Source organism: Cyprinodon variegatus, unplaced genomic scaffold, assembly GCF_000732505.1.
Source record: "Cyprinodon variegatus isolate N-32 unplaced genomic scaffold, C_variegatus-1.0 Scaffold783, whole genome shotgun sequence".
NCBI lineage: Eukaryota > Metazoa > Chordata > Actinopteri > Cyprinodontiformes > Cyprinodontidae > Cyprinodon > Cyprinodon variegatus.
Window position 1 is genome coordinate 271,619 of NW_015151236.1, and position 13,547 is coordinate 285,165.

The 13,547-nt window shown below is 35.8% G+C and overlaps 1 protein-coding gene across 2 annotated transcripts in view; it reads left to right on the top strand.

Moving 5' to 3' along the window:
- Positions 1 to 13,547, top strand: part of LOC107098493 (ecto-NOX disulfide-thiol exchanger 2-like) — a 245,190-nt gene that overhangs the window by 124,517 nt on the left and 107,126 nt on the right. The gene's annotated exons all lie outside the window — the stretch shown is intronic.

The following is a 13,547-nucleotide window of genomic DNA, read 5'->3' on the forward strand; positions in this document are numbered from 1 at the left end:
AAAAGGATGATAATTATGCATTTTACCTCTAATTTAGGAGAAAGTTCTATTGCTTGAGACAGCATGGTGTTGACTGGAGAAGAACAAACCTACTCTAAGTTTAAGACTCCAGTTGTTTTCTTAGTAATCTGTCTAATGTGAATCACTCACTGACGGTCAAAGACAACAACCTCTTAAGGTGTTGCCATCTTTAGTAAAGGGCATTACAAAAATACTTATGATGATCTCAGGGATTACTTTTATTAAGATGAGCATGTTGTGCCAGATGATGGAGCTTCTCAGAGACCGATCCAGTCTGCTCTCCAGTTGTTTGAAGTGCCTGTGTTTTGAACAGCTCTTTGTCTTTGCTATAAATACACCGGAGGTGAAAAGCTTCACTATTAGTCTTTTGAGGATACCACTCCTGCTTGTCATTCTTTGTCATTCATTGCTAAGCCACATCAGTCAGACACCTTGTTTATTCATCTGCTAAGGGCACTCATGACTTCACAGTCAGCTACCTTTTTAGGAAAGTGTAATCTCATGCCAACATTCTCGGGCTAAAGTGCACTCCGTCATTCTAAAGGACACTGGGGGTTATAACTGGTGTGACAACTCAATTTATTGCAAGGATTGATGTGTACCAAACTTTTTTAGTGAGGGCTAATGGCAGTCTTGTGTCTTTATGTCATGTGTAACCTTTCAGGTTATGGGTGGCTAATTTTAGACGCTGTTCATTGACTTGTCGGCTGTCAACAAACAGGACTTTTGGTCTGCGGCTCTTGATTGAGTTGCACTATGTAACAGCACTCATTTACATAAAATCATTAATAAGCTGCTACATTTCAATCTCTCATTTCAGGTTCTATTGAGAGATGTCATTTAAAATATCTCTAAGACTGTGAATGGTCTTAACATAGATGAAATTCTTTTTGTTAGAGATACACTATTCAGAATTTCTTTAATAATTTCCACCCATCTTTTCTCAATCTTTGACTCAATCAATACCTTTTTTTCCCGCTTATTTCAGTCTCTCTTTAATAGCCTTTGTGTAAGAAGATAAAAGAAAAGTTTTCCAATTATAACTTAGTTGCTTACCTGTTGTGAGTGCTTAGAATGTTTTTTTATACAGATCAAAGCAATAAAAAGTGAGAAAAAATGTAATTTTCAATGATTATCTTTTTAATGCAGCTTGTTCTGCTAAAACAGAAATATTTGTTTTTTTTTTGAGAAAGTAGATTATATCCTTAATTCTGACAACCAGGAGTTTTCCATAATATATTAATGTCATAGACAACAGTGTCGTTAGCCCCAAAGACCTACATTGTTTGTTTGTGTTTTCCTTATCTTAATCAATCATGTTCTTAAATTTTCTCAGTTTGAGTCTAAAGATGTAAGTGAGGGGAAAAAACAAGATATGGTAATCAACAGAGGGAGATTGGTCCTGGAAATGCTTTGACTTTGATCCAACAGTTATTAGCCCTAGACAATGCATAAAGTAGTGTTTGTCATTGTATCTAAATGATCCCCTTCACTACAAATTATGATGAAATTCTTTTTTTTTTTTTTCTTTCCCCGGATTAATAATCTGATGGCAAAAGTTTCCTTAAAGAAGATTTAGCACACAGTTTAAACCAAGTGAAACTCAAACGGTTCCATTTTGTGTTCTGGATAGAGTTTATTAATGGACAATAAATTACACTGTTGCTATAACTGCTTTGAGTAGGTTGCTCTTTTAGCTAAAGGCATGTTTTAGCATCTCGTTTAATCAGTTCCTAAATTAGTTGATGATAATTTCTATAATCGGTTGAGCATAATTAATCTGATTAATTCTTTCAGCCCTATTTGTTACACAGAATTCAATAAAGTTTGGGTTTCCGCGGTCTTAGACTTAATCATACCACCTTGGGCAGATGTCTTCGCTCAGTATAGAAAGTTGGTCGCCACTTTTTGTCATGACGGTGTGCTTCTCAACCACTTTACCTATTTGATGAAATGCAGCAGAAAGGCAGTTTGTTGCTAGACTGAGAGAGTTTACTGATGAAGGGAAGGTCAGAGAAGCTCATTTATTTCTGTGGTTGAAAACCTGTTATGTTGATGCAGTTCTCCACCATCTGGCCCCTTTTCTTGCTCAGATACATAAACACAGTAGTTTGCATTGTCAGTAAGTTTCTAAATCCTGTAAAGGTTAAAAGTGAGCTGCTTACGGTATTCCCCCCCACTGATGCCCCTCCTCCCTGCGTTGCGTTGATGCACATTTCCTCTTTCGATGCATTATTCATCCTTTACTGTTGAGTTAGTAGCTGATAGGAATTAGATGAGGCATTACAGGAGAATTATACAAAAGTACTGCTAAGAAATGTAGTGGAGCTCAGTTCCATGCTCATTGAAGCTAACTGAAAAGATCATGAGTTCAAACCCTGAACCTCCCAAAAACCCTTCATGCATAATTAAAAACTAATTAAATCCGCATTGTTTAATGGATCTTAAGTGTTGGAGCAAATATGATTACATCTTTAAAAATGGTGAGATTGACACGGGCAATGAAATATATTTCACTCTAATTGGGATGTACTCCTACTGAAATGAGGTGTGTACAGGGAGTGTAAAGACATACAAGCACATAAATATTCTTAATAGTTCATCTGTTTTTAAATTGAAGCCATCTTTAGTGGGTGTGTTTAGCGTCATTGTGGAGCAGAGGGAACCACATGCATAACTGGGAGAACATTGTGGAGAGGTTTAGAGAATAATCTCTTTGGGGGTAATGTTCTAACTAACATCAGGAAATAGTAAAATGTTTTGTGTAGCAATCCACATGAGATGTGAGTAGGGTCTGTTAATATTTCTCTCCACTCTCACTTCTAAATGTCCTGGAACCATTTAATTATTTCCGTGTCTGGCTCATCTGATTTTTAGAAATCACTTGTTTTGTCATTGGCAGTGATGGACTGGGTCTGTATGTCTGATGGATGACAGAGGAGGGCTGTCTATCATGCCACAGCTCCATGGAGCTCGTAGGAATTACCGCATTGACTAGAATGGCTTCTATTTAAGACAGAGAGGACAGTGCAGGAATTACTGAGTCACTGGGAGGGATGGGTTATAGTGACTCTAGAGGAGCTGCAGAGACCACAGCTTGACCTAAGAAATGCCCCTAAACAGCATCAGCTAACCATTTGAATCAATATATATATTTTTTTCATACGAAAGCAGGATTGTTTAGTTTTTTTCTTAGAAGTACAAAGATCTTATCTGTTGATGAAGTGTATATATCAATTTGTGTTTTTTTTTCTTATTCATAAGCCATGGTAAACTAGTGCATGTATTGATATTTTTTGTAAATATCAGTATGGGGTAGAAAAGTGGAAACATGTCAGCACTGTGTTAAGACTGAAGCAAAGCGCTTGTAAAATACAGATGTATTTTTTTCTGATTAATGGGAATCTTTTGTATCTCTAGCTTAATGGATGTTTTATGGTAACAGGAAAGATCAGATGTTTTTCTCTCCACCTCTGGGTGAACACATGTAGGGTTGTCTTTAACAGTTTGAATAATAAGCTGAATGATTGTTTGTTGTGAATTTGCAAAATTAAATAAAATTATATTTTCCATATCTGCATCTGGTTGTCTCTGCTTATGACCTTAAATATTAATTAAACTATCTCGGTTGTCAGATAAATCTCTAGGGGACAGAATGTCAGTGTGTCACCAATACGCCCTAACAGTGGAATGCGTAAAAAATTGTCACATTGCCCTCCCATTCTGCAGGGAACTGCACCATCTAGACTCTGATTGAACTCCAAGTTGGTCATATGCTGAGTTAATGACCCACTGACTTTTACCATGTGTTTTAATGTTGCTGTGCTTGCCTGGCTCTCCACCATTAGTGCTGCATGGTATTAATTTGTCCTTGATATCAGTGCGTCACAATAATTTGCCACGTTTCTGTGATTGCATTTTTACCTCATAAAGTTTGTGTCTCCATTTAGCAGTTTCATTGCCCTAATTTATTCTGCAGCCACTCTGTTCGGCCTCTTCCTGCCTCCACCCAGCCTCCTGGTATTTATGTTCTCCCTCCCCCTGGGAGTGATACTCGCTGACATCGCTCCTCCCTCCTGGCCAGATGTTGAAATTTAAACAGGCCATTCATCAGCCAACAGATACATGAGTAGCAGCAGAGACAGGGGCAATGACCCTGCAAAGACGTTGTTAATATGCAGGTTTACATGCCTGCGCTGAGATGCTTTTGCTCATAACCTGCATTACTGCCCTTTATGTTCAAATGGAAAAAAAGATTTCAGCTGGTTTAAGCTTAAACTCACAGAACCAAGCATCGGACTTGTGATTAAATCGTTTCATTTCCTCTGTGTTCAATTTTCACACTGAATTATTGTGGTTACTTAAGAGCCAGATGAGATGTGGGATTTCTCTCAAGGTTTTACAGGCGCATGAAGCCAAGTAGATCTACTTTTAAATTACAACCTAAGCACCACATTCATAAAGTCATATCAGCGAGAGAGAAAAGTTTATAACTACAGTAAAAATTTGGGGACATTGTGAGTGGAAGCGAACATTTTGTCCTTCATGACCTGTAATATGACATTATCCCCTGAAGCTGAGTGGTATTTCCCTACCAGCTGTTCTGTATTGTCTCAACCTTTCCACTGCTTCTCTTTGCCTCTTTTTCCTGGGAACTCCTTCCTCCCTTTAGTGGCCATCTCCCTAAATGTAAACTGTAGCTGTTTATTGCTGACAGAGTTAGTATTGCCACAGTAATGGCTTTGTTTCTCTCTAAAGGATTGACAGTCATCTGTAAATAAGTGTGACAGATGGATTTTCGGTGGAGATCGACTGGAGAGATGTGTGAGAGCCCTGACAGGAGATCCATTTAAACTGAGTCTGCAGCCAATGTGGAGCCTGCAGATCCTCCACCCACACATTCATTATGTTTCAATCCCTTATGTCTCATGTTCTTATCTGTATATGCAAACCGATCATCTGCCTCTACTATGAAAATATGACAATGTTTGTAGATGTGTGCTTTTCCTTGTAGAAATTTCATACAGTTTTTAAAAAATACATTTCCATATCTACAAACTTTAGTGGAATTTAATAGTTGAAAACAGTCTAACACAATTGTGGCGTTAGATGTAAATGATACATGGTTTTCAAAAATGTAATTGTGGCAGGAATTTCTATTCAGCCCCCTGTACCCTCATACCCATACAGGAAATGCAGTTCAACCACTTGCCTTATATTTGTCAAAGATAAATCCCGTTATAGTGCTGCTCAAGAAAGGAGAGAAAAAAAAAGATTTCCAATTTCTCTAGCTGGATGAGTATTACAGAAATCTGACTTTCAGATGGGATAATCTGATGAAAAACAACTTTTAAGCTGGGGACACACCAAGGTGAAGGCATTAAATGGTAGCCTAGTAAACTAGCCCCACCCGCCAGCGGCAAAAATCATTTTTGCTCGCGAGTGGTCTAGCCTCGATCAATGCCCCAGGCCCTAGAACTGGCTGACCAATCACAACGCAGAGATGAGTTTTGAATTTCTGGATGCAAAGTGGGCGGGGTTTTGAGGGTGGGACGACAAAGCTGCGCGACGCTACAGAAATCACAACAAGGAAGGTGGCAACTATTATTGAACAGTTCTCATTTGACTCCGCTTTGGAATCAGTTTTGGAAGAATTAGACTTGGGGGTTTTCGTTGAAATGTGAGCAGGAAGAGGCTCTACGCTCGTTGATTTTTAAGGACGTATTCACTGTTTGTTTACACTCCCCCACCAGCTTTCTGTCGCGCTTACTACGTCGCAGTCAGTTGCGGTCATTGGTCAGAGCGTTGGCCAATAGGCACAGACATGGTTTGAAAAACAAAGGGTTGTTCTCATCAACAATCTTCCGATGTCTCATTCATCGGGACCAGACTAAATTACATATTTAATCTCACATTTAGTCTGGTTTGTCAGGCTACTTTATTGGGCTTCCCTTAGTCTGAAAAGACTTCAAACAAAGTAAAAACTGTTTAGTTTTGGGTTTGAAAAGAACAGAGATCGCACAGAAGACTAGACCTGGGATCCCAGACTAGTATCTATCAGACCAAATAAACTCTGTTACATCAAACTCCTAAAATCATTATTTAATTTAATGGAACAAACATACTAGTAGGCGGCTCTAATAGGGGGTATTCTCTAAACTGTCTGTCCTACTCCCTAATTAAATACAAGACATACACCATTACCCCTTACCCTTTTTCTGCGAGTGAATATGATTTGGAGAGTTTTGACTGGATTCTTTGTTATGCTCAAGTTCAGATTTTTTATTAATTTGACCTGAGTATTTTTTCTGTTATGGAATGGAATTTATTACAATGGAAATACCATCTATTGTTCAACTGTAGGTGAATTCAAGGTTGTTGTTGGGAAACAGTCAAATAAAAGTATACAGGCACACAAGATTAAGAGAACAATGGGAAAGAAAAAAAAATTTTTTTGGGCTGAAATGCTCAAATAAATATTAAGAATATTTGATTGTAGATCAATTTAGAAAAGTTAGGGTGTTAAATTAGGTCCAATTTCCATTAAACCCTTTGTTTGACCATCTTTGGTGTTGATTATCCAGTTAAGACCATCTTTGTCTTTAATCACCAAGTGATTGTAATTTGATTGTATGAGTTTATATTTCCTCAGTCCATTCATTTTCACATTGCTATGAAATCATCAAAAATGTAAAAAAAAAAAACCCAAAACAATCAAAGCATTTTTTACTCTGTATTTGTTTTTTACTGGTAGTCACATTTGCAGTGGGGTGGGTTAAATTCAAGCTTAAAAATTTGATGCAGGATTTTTTGCAATATATTTACTTTACTTTGCTTCCCTGTCACACATTTGCAGACTCTATTCTTTTTCCCATTTACAAATATACAGATTGTAGTGCTGACTTAGCCCATCACCTGAACCCTGACTTGGAAACTGAATTTGCTGACTGGGAATCTAGGGCATACTTGGGATTGAAAGTTCCTAAAACTGGGGTACAGGTTCACTTTCCAGGGCTAAAATGACCCTAAGCAAACAGGTAAATCCACAGTTCAACCGTTTCGATTGAGGCAAATATCAGTGTCATAATGTACAGGACATAAAATACCTTGAACTCTATGGTTATAAAATGGAAAAGTCTGGAACGTTAAAGGAATATCAATACATTTGCAAGGCCCTTAAACATTTTTCTCAGATAAAATGAAAAGATCAGCTTGACAGCAGCTTGATCAAATATAAAAGAGAGACTTAAGTGTGTGTGAGCTCTCTTCCTAGTGCAGCTTCTTGTGTGTTTCATTTTCTTTTATACAGTATCTTATTTGTCAGTCAATATTATAGGACAGATAAATCTTGCATCTGACTGATTGAAGTCATAAAACATAAAGACTTCCAGCACCTACATTTGTCTTATTTGAGCTGTTGCTACATGTAAAAGACATTAATGTGGCAGTTTTAGAGCTGTGCTTGAGCTGCAGAAGAGAGGATCTGATGCTCAGTTGTGCCGCAGAGGGAAAACAAATTTGAGCACAAAGAAATATAATACATTTTTCATGAATGCAAACTGAATCTCTCCAGGATTCTGCACTGAATTACAAACATAAAATGACAGAAATAACAGAGATAAAACAGGACAGACAGTTTTACCAGAGAATAAGAGTCAAGCAAATTCAACAAATGTGTTTTTTCCTTATCATTACTGCTCCTGTTGACATATGCCTTCTCTTTACCTTTTATCTATTTGATCCGAAATGGATGAAATGTTTTTGTCATTTTGGCAGTCTGTTAAATTAAGCTTAATTAAATTCAGTTTATTAATAACAGTTCACAACACTTCATCTACACAGTCAGTTTATAACTTCCTTTTAGTTGGAAGAAACCTCGGGGTTCAAAATACAGGCAGACGCAAAAAAGGGGACATAGAAGCACTGATCCATGAATACTTTCTATTTAGAGAACATAATGGTCATAGCTGGCTTTGTCTAGGCAAGAAACAGTTAAGCAGATGATCTCTGAGATGATTTTCATGTCAGGAAGGATAGAAGAGCACATTCAGTTCATGAGAGTAAAAGCGTAGCCCATAGTTACTTCTAGGAGAGAAACAGAACTAAACACTAAAAAAGGCAACTTTATCTTTAGTTATCTAAAGTTAAAAAAGGTCAAATAGTAACTTTGTATTCACTATGCCTCATAATAACATCTGCACGATGTAATGTTTCCCATTTAACTTTGCAACTTATAATGAGGTGTTGGTTCTATATTTATGAAACATTAGATGGTTTGGAGATCAGTGTTTTGGAATAAATAGTCCAAACAGACCTGATCAAACTATCAGAAAGCACAGGGATTTATCAAACTGATTATCCTCAGATGATTATTTTCCTGCTTCCATAGATGTTTTTATCACCTCATATTATGCTGGTCAGCAAGTCCAATGTCTTATGTTGAAAATCACCTTCTTAAAAACAGATATCCTGATTCAATTTGAAATGCATGTTTAATCAGATCCACATTCTATTACAATTTTTTCAGAGACACATTCAAACCTTATGATTTGTATAAATAGGGTTTCCGCGGGTCATTAAAAGTCATTAAATTATTATTATTTTTTTTAATGAAGGCCTTAATTTGCATTAAAATTCATTAAATGTGATTATCAGGAAGGCATCAAGAATGTTGGAGAGAGTGCGGGGAGAAAGATGTCAACCATTCCCATGTTTTTGGAAGTGTTCAAAACTCTTGGAGTTTTGGGAAATGATTTGCAGTGTATTATGTGAAGTATTAGGGTAGGTAATTCCAATGAAACCTGAAATTCTCTATTTGTGCGATCTTGGAGATGATGCTATCCATGAAAAAGATAACTATTTGGTAAAAGTGATGTTGATAGCAGCAAAAAAATGGGGGAAGTCAAACGTGCCATCAAAGGACCAATGGATCACAACGATTGAAGACATATTTCTCATGAAAAAAGAACCACAGATGAAAAAAATGGGAAAAATGGACATTATATAAACAGAAAAACTCAAAAGAAAGTGCTACCAAAACATGTTCATGTTAGTGTGCTTTGTTTTTGTTTGTATGATAAAAAATAATAATATATAAGTGACAAAAAAAAATAAGATTATCGGGGCATTTTAAATGCTGTATTTTCATCAGATATAAATGGTTCCGCGTGTTTGCGCCGAACTGCTTCAGGTTGATCGTAAAGCTGTATGTTCGGAAAATAAGGTTGAGGTGGAGAAAAAGCTAGAGAATTATAAAAAGGAAATTTCAACAAAAGTGGCTAGAAAACAAGGAATTCGGGACAGGGCTGCAGCCTGTCGACTGTAAAGATGATGAAAGGATTTTGCTGTGTTTTTTATATATATATATATATATATATATATATAAGTAATGGTTACTTGTCAATGGCATTAAAATCATTTCTTAGAGCATTAAAAGAGCATTAAAAAGCATTAAATTAGAGTTACTCGTTCCTGTATAAACCCTGATAAAGCATATTGTGCCAATAGGGCTGCATTAAACAGACCTGTTTAATGAAGTGAAACTGAAAAGTTCTTTTATTTCACTAATTCAATTCACTCAATAAAACACATTGTACAGACTGATGTTTTTAAGCCTTTTTTCCTGTTAATTATGGTGATTTTCTACATACAGCCAACAAAAACATGACAATCAGGCCCAGAATATTACTTCAGACAAATAAAGCATTCTGTTACACAGAAATGGGCTTAATGATTAGCATGTTAAATACCTAACAGAAGGCAGTTGTTATTAAAAGGCACTTTTTAATATGACAAGTGAACCTATTCCAAGTGCAGAAAAGAAAATTTCAGCATTCAGGTTATTTCTTTGTTCGATCTTTTAGTAAGTAGTCTTGAAGACAAAGTAATTGTGTTAGACAATTGTTTATATATTGTTTTGCTTTCTGTATGCCGGTTCGCACTGTTAGCCTAAACTTAACATAACCCTGAGCTTTCCAAAGACTCCCATCATTTCTACATACAGGTGCTGGTCATAAAATTAGAATATCATGAAAAAGTAGATTGATTTCAGTAATTCCATTTAAAAAGTGAAACTTGTATANACCAAGTGATTGTAATTTGATTGTATGAGTTTATATTTCCTCAGTCCATTCATTTTCACATTGCTATGAAATCATCAAAAATGTAAAAAAAAAAAGAAAAACCAAAACAATCAAAGCATTTTTTACTCTGTATTTGTTTTTTACTGGTAGTCACATTTGCAGTGGGGTGGGTTAAATTCAAGCTTAAAAATTTGATGCAGGATTTTTTGCAATATATTTACTTTACTTTGCTTCCCTGTCACACATTTGCAGACTCTATTCTTTTTCCCATTTACAAATATACAGATTGTAGTGCTGACTTAGCCCATCACCTGAACCCTGACTTGGAAACTGAATTTGCTGACTGGGAATCTAGGGCATACTTGGGATTGAAAGTTCCTAAAACTGGGGTACAGGTTCACTTTCCAGGGCTAAAATGACCCTAAGCAAACAGGTAAATCCACAGTTCAACCGTTTCGATTGAGGCAAATATCAGTGTCATAATGTACAGGACATAAAATACCTTGAACTCTATGGTTATAAAATGGAAAAGTCTGGAACGTTAAAGGAATATCAATACATTTGCAAGGCCCTTAAACATTTTTCTCAGATAAAATGAAAAGATCAGCTTGACAGCAGCTTGATCAAATATAAAAGAGAGACTTAAGTGTGTGTGAGCTCTCTTCCTAGTGCAGCTTCTTGTGTGTTTCATTTTCTTTTATACAGTATCTTATTTGTCAGTCAATATTATAGGACAGATAAATCTTGCATCTGACTGATTGAAGTCATAAAACATAAAGACTTCCAGCACCTACATTTGTCTTATTTGAGCTGTTGCTACATGTAAAAGACATTAATGTGGCAGTTTTAGAGCTGTGCTTGAGCTGCAGAAGAGAGGATCTGATGCTCAGTTGTGCCGCAGAGGGAAAACAAATTTGAGCACAAAGAAATATAATACATTTTTCATGAATGCAAACTGAATCTCTCCAGGATTCTGCACTGAATTACAAACATAAAATGACAGAAATAACAGAGATAAAACAGGACAGACAGTTTTACCAGAGAATAAGAATCAAGCAAATTCAACAAATGTGTTTTTTCCTTATCATTACTGCTCCTGTTGACATATGCCTTCTCTTTACCTTTTATCTATTTGATCCGAAATGGATGAAATGTTTTTGTCATTTTGGCAGTCTGTTAAATTAAGCTTAATTAAATTCAGTTTATTAATAACAGTTTACAACACTTTATCTACACAGTCAGTTTATAACTTCCTTTTAGTTGGAAGAAACCTCGGGGTTCAAAATACAGGCAGACGCAAAAAAGGGGACATAGAAGCACTGATCCATGAATACTTTCTATTTAGAGAACATAATGGTCATAGCTGGCTTTGTCTAGGCAAGAAACAGTTAAGCAGATGATCTCTGAGATGATTTTCATGTCAGGAAGGATAGAAGAGCACATTCAGTTCATGAGAGTAAAAGCGTAGCCCATAGTTACTTCTAGGAGAGAAACAGAACTAAACACTAAAAAAGGCAACTTTATCTTTAGTTATCTAAAGTTAAAAAAGGTCAAATAGTAACTTTGTATTCACTATGCCTCATAATAACATCTGCACGATGTAATGTTTCCCATTTAACTTTGCAACTTATAATGAGGTGTTGGTTCTATATTTATTTATGAAACATTAGATGGTTTGGAGATCAGTGTTTTGGAATAAATAGTCCAAACAGACCTGATCAAACTATCAGAAAGCACAGGGATTTATCAAACTGATTATCCTCAGATGATTATTTTCCTGCTTCCATAGATGTTTTTATCACCTCATATTATGCTGGTCAGCAAGTCCAATGTCTTATGTTGAAAATCACCTTCTTAAAATTCAATTTGAAATACATGTTTGATCAGATCCACGTTCTATTGTCATTTTTTTCAGAAACATATTCAAACCTTATGATTTGTAAAAACAGGGTTTCTGCGGGTCATTAAAAATCATTAAAAGTCATTAAATTATTATTTTTTTAAATGAAGGTGTAAATTGGCATCAAAATTCATTAAATGTGATTGTCAGGGAGGCATCAAGAATGTTGGAGAGAGTGCGGGGAGAAAGATGTCAACCATTCCCATGTTTTTGGAAGTGTTCGAAACTCTTGGAGTTTTGGGAAATGATTTGCAGTGTATTATGTGAAGTATTAGGGTAGGTAATTCCAATGAAACCTGAAATTCTCTATTTGTGCGATCTTGGAGATGATGCTATCCATGAAAAAGATAACTATTTGGTAAAAGTGATGTTGATAGCAGCAAAAAAATGGGGGAAGTCAAACGTGCCATCAAAGGACCAATGGATCACAACGATTGAAGACATATTTCTCATGAAAAAAGAACCACAGATGAAAAAAATGGGAAAAATGGACATTATATAAACAGAAAAACTCAAAAGAAAGTGCTACCAAAACATGTTCATGTTAGTGTGCTTTGTTTTTGTTTGTATGATAAAAAATAATAATATATAAGTGACAAAAAAAAATAAGATTATCGGGGCATTTTAAATGCTGTATTTTCATCAGATATAAATGGTTCCGCGTGTTTGCGCCGAACTGCTTCAGGTTGATCGTAAAGCTGTATGTTCGGAAAATAAGGTTGAGGTGGAGAAAAAGCTAGAGAATTATAAAAAGGAAATTTCAACAAAAGTGGCTAGAAAACAAGGAATTCGGGACAGGGCTGCAGCCTGTCGACTGTAAAGATGATGAAAGGATTTTGCTGTGTTTTTTATATATATATATATATATATATATATATAAGTAATGGTTACTTGTCAATGGCATTAAAATCATTTCTTAGAGCATTAAAAGAGCATTAAAAAGCATTAAATTAGAGTTACTCGTTCCTGTATAAACCCTGATAAAGCATATTGTGCCAATAGGGCTGCATTAAACAGACCTGTTTAATGAAGTGAAACTGAAAAGTTCTTTTATTTCACTAATTCAATTCACTCAATAAAACACATTGTACAGACTGATGTTTTTAAGCCTTTTTTCCTGTTAATTATGGTGATTTTCTACATACAGCCAACAAAAACATGACAATCAGGCCCAGAATATTACTTCAGACAAATAAAGCATTCTGTTACACAGAAATGGGCTTAATGATTAGCATGTTAAATACCTAACAGAAGGCAGTTGTTATTAAAAGGCACTTTTTAATATGACAAGTGAACCTATTCCAAGTGCAGAAAAGAAAATTTCAGCATTCAGGTTATTTCTTTGTTCGATCTTTTAGTAAGTAGTCTTGAAGACAAAGTCATTGTGTTAGACAATTGTTTATATATCGTTTTGCTTTCTGTATGCCGGTTCGCACTGTTAGCCTAAACTTAACATAACCCTGAGCTTTCCAAAGACTCCCATCATTTCTACATACATGACAGAGTTTGAAACCTTCAAGAATGAAACGAGTATTTCTACATCT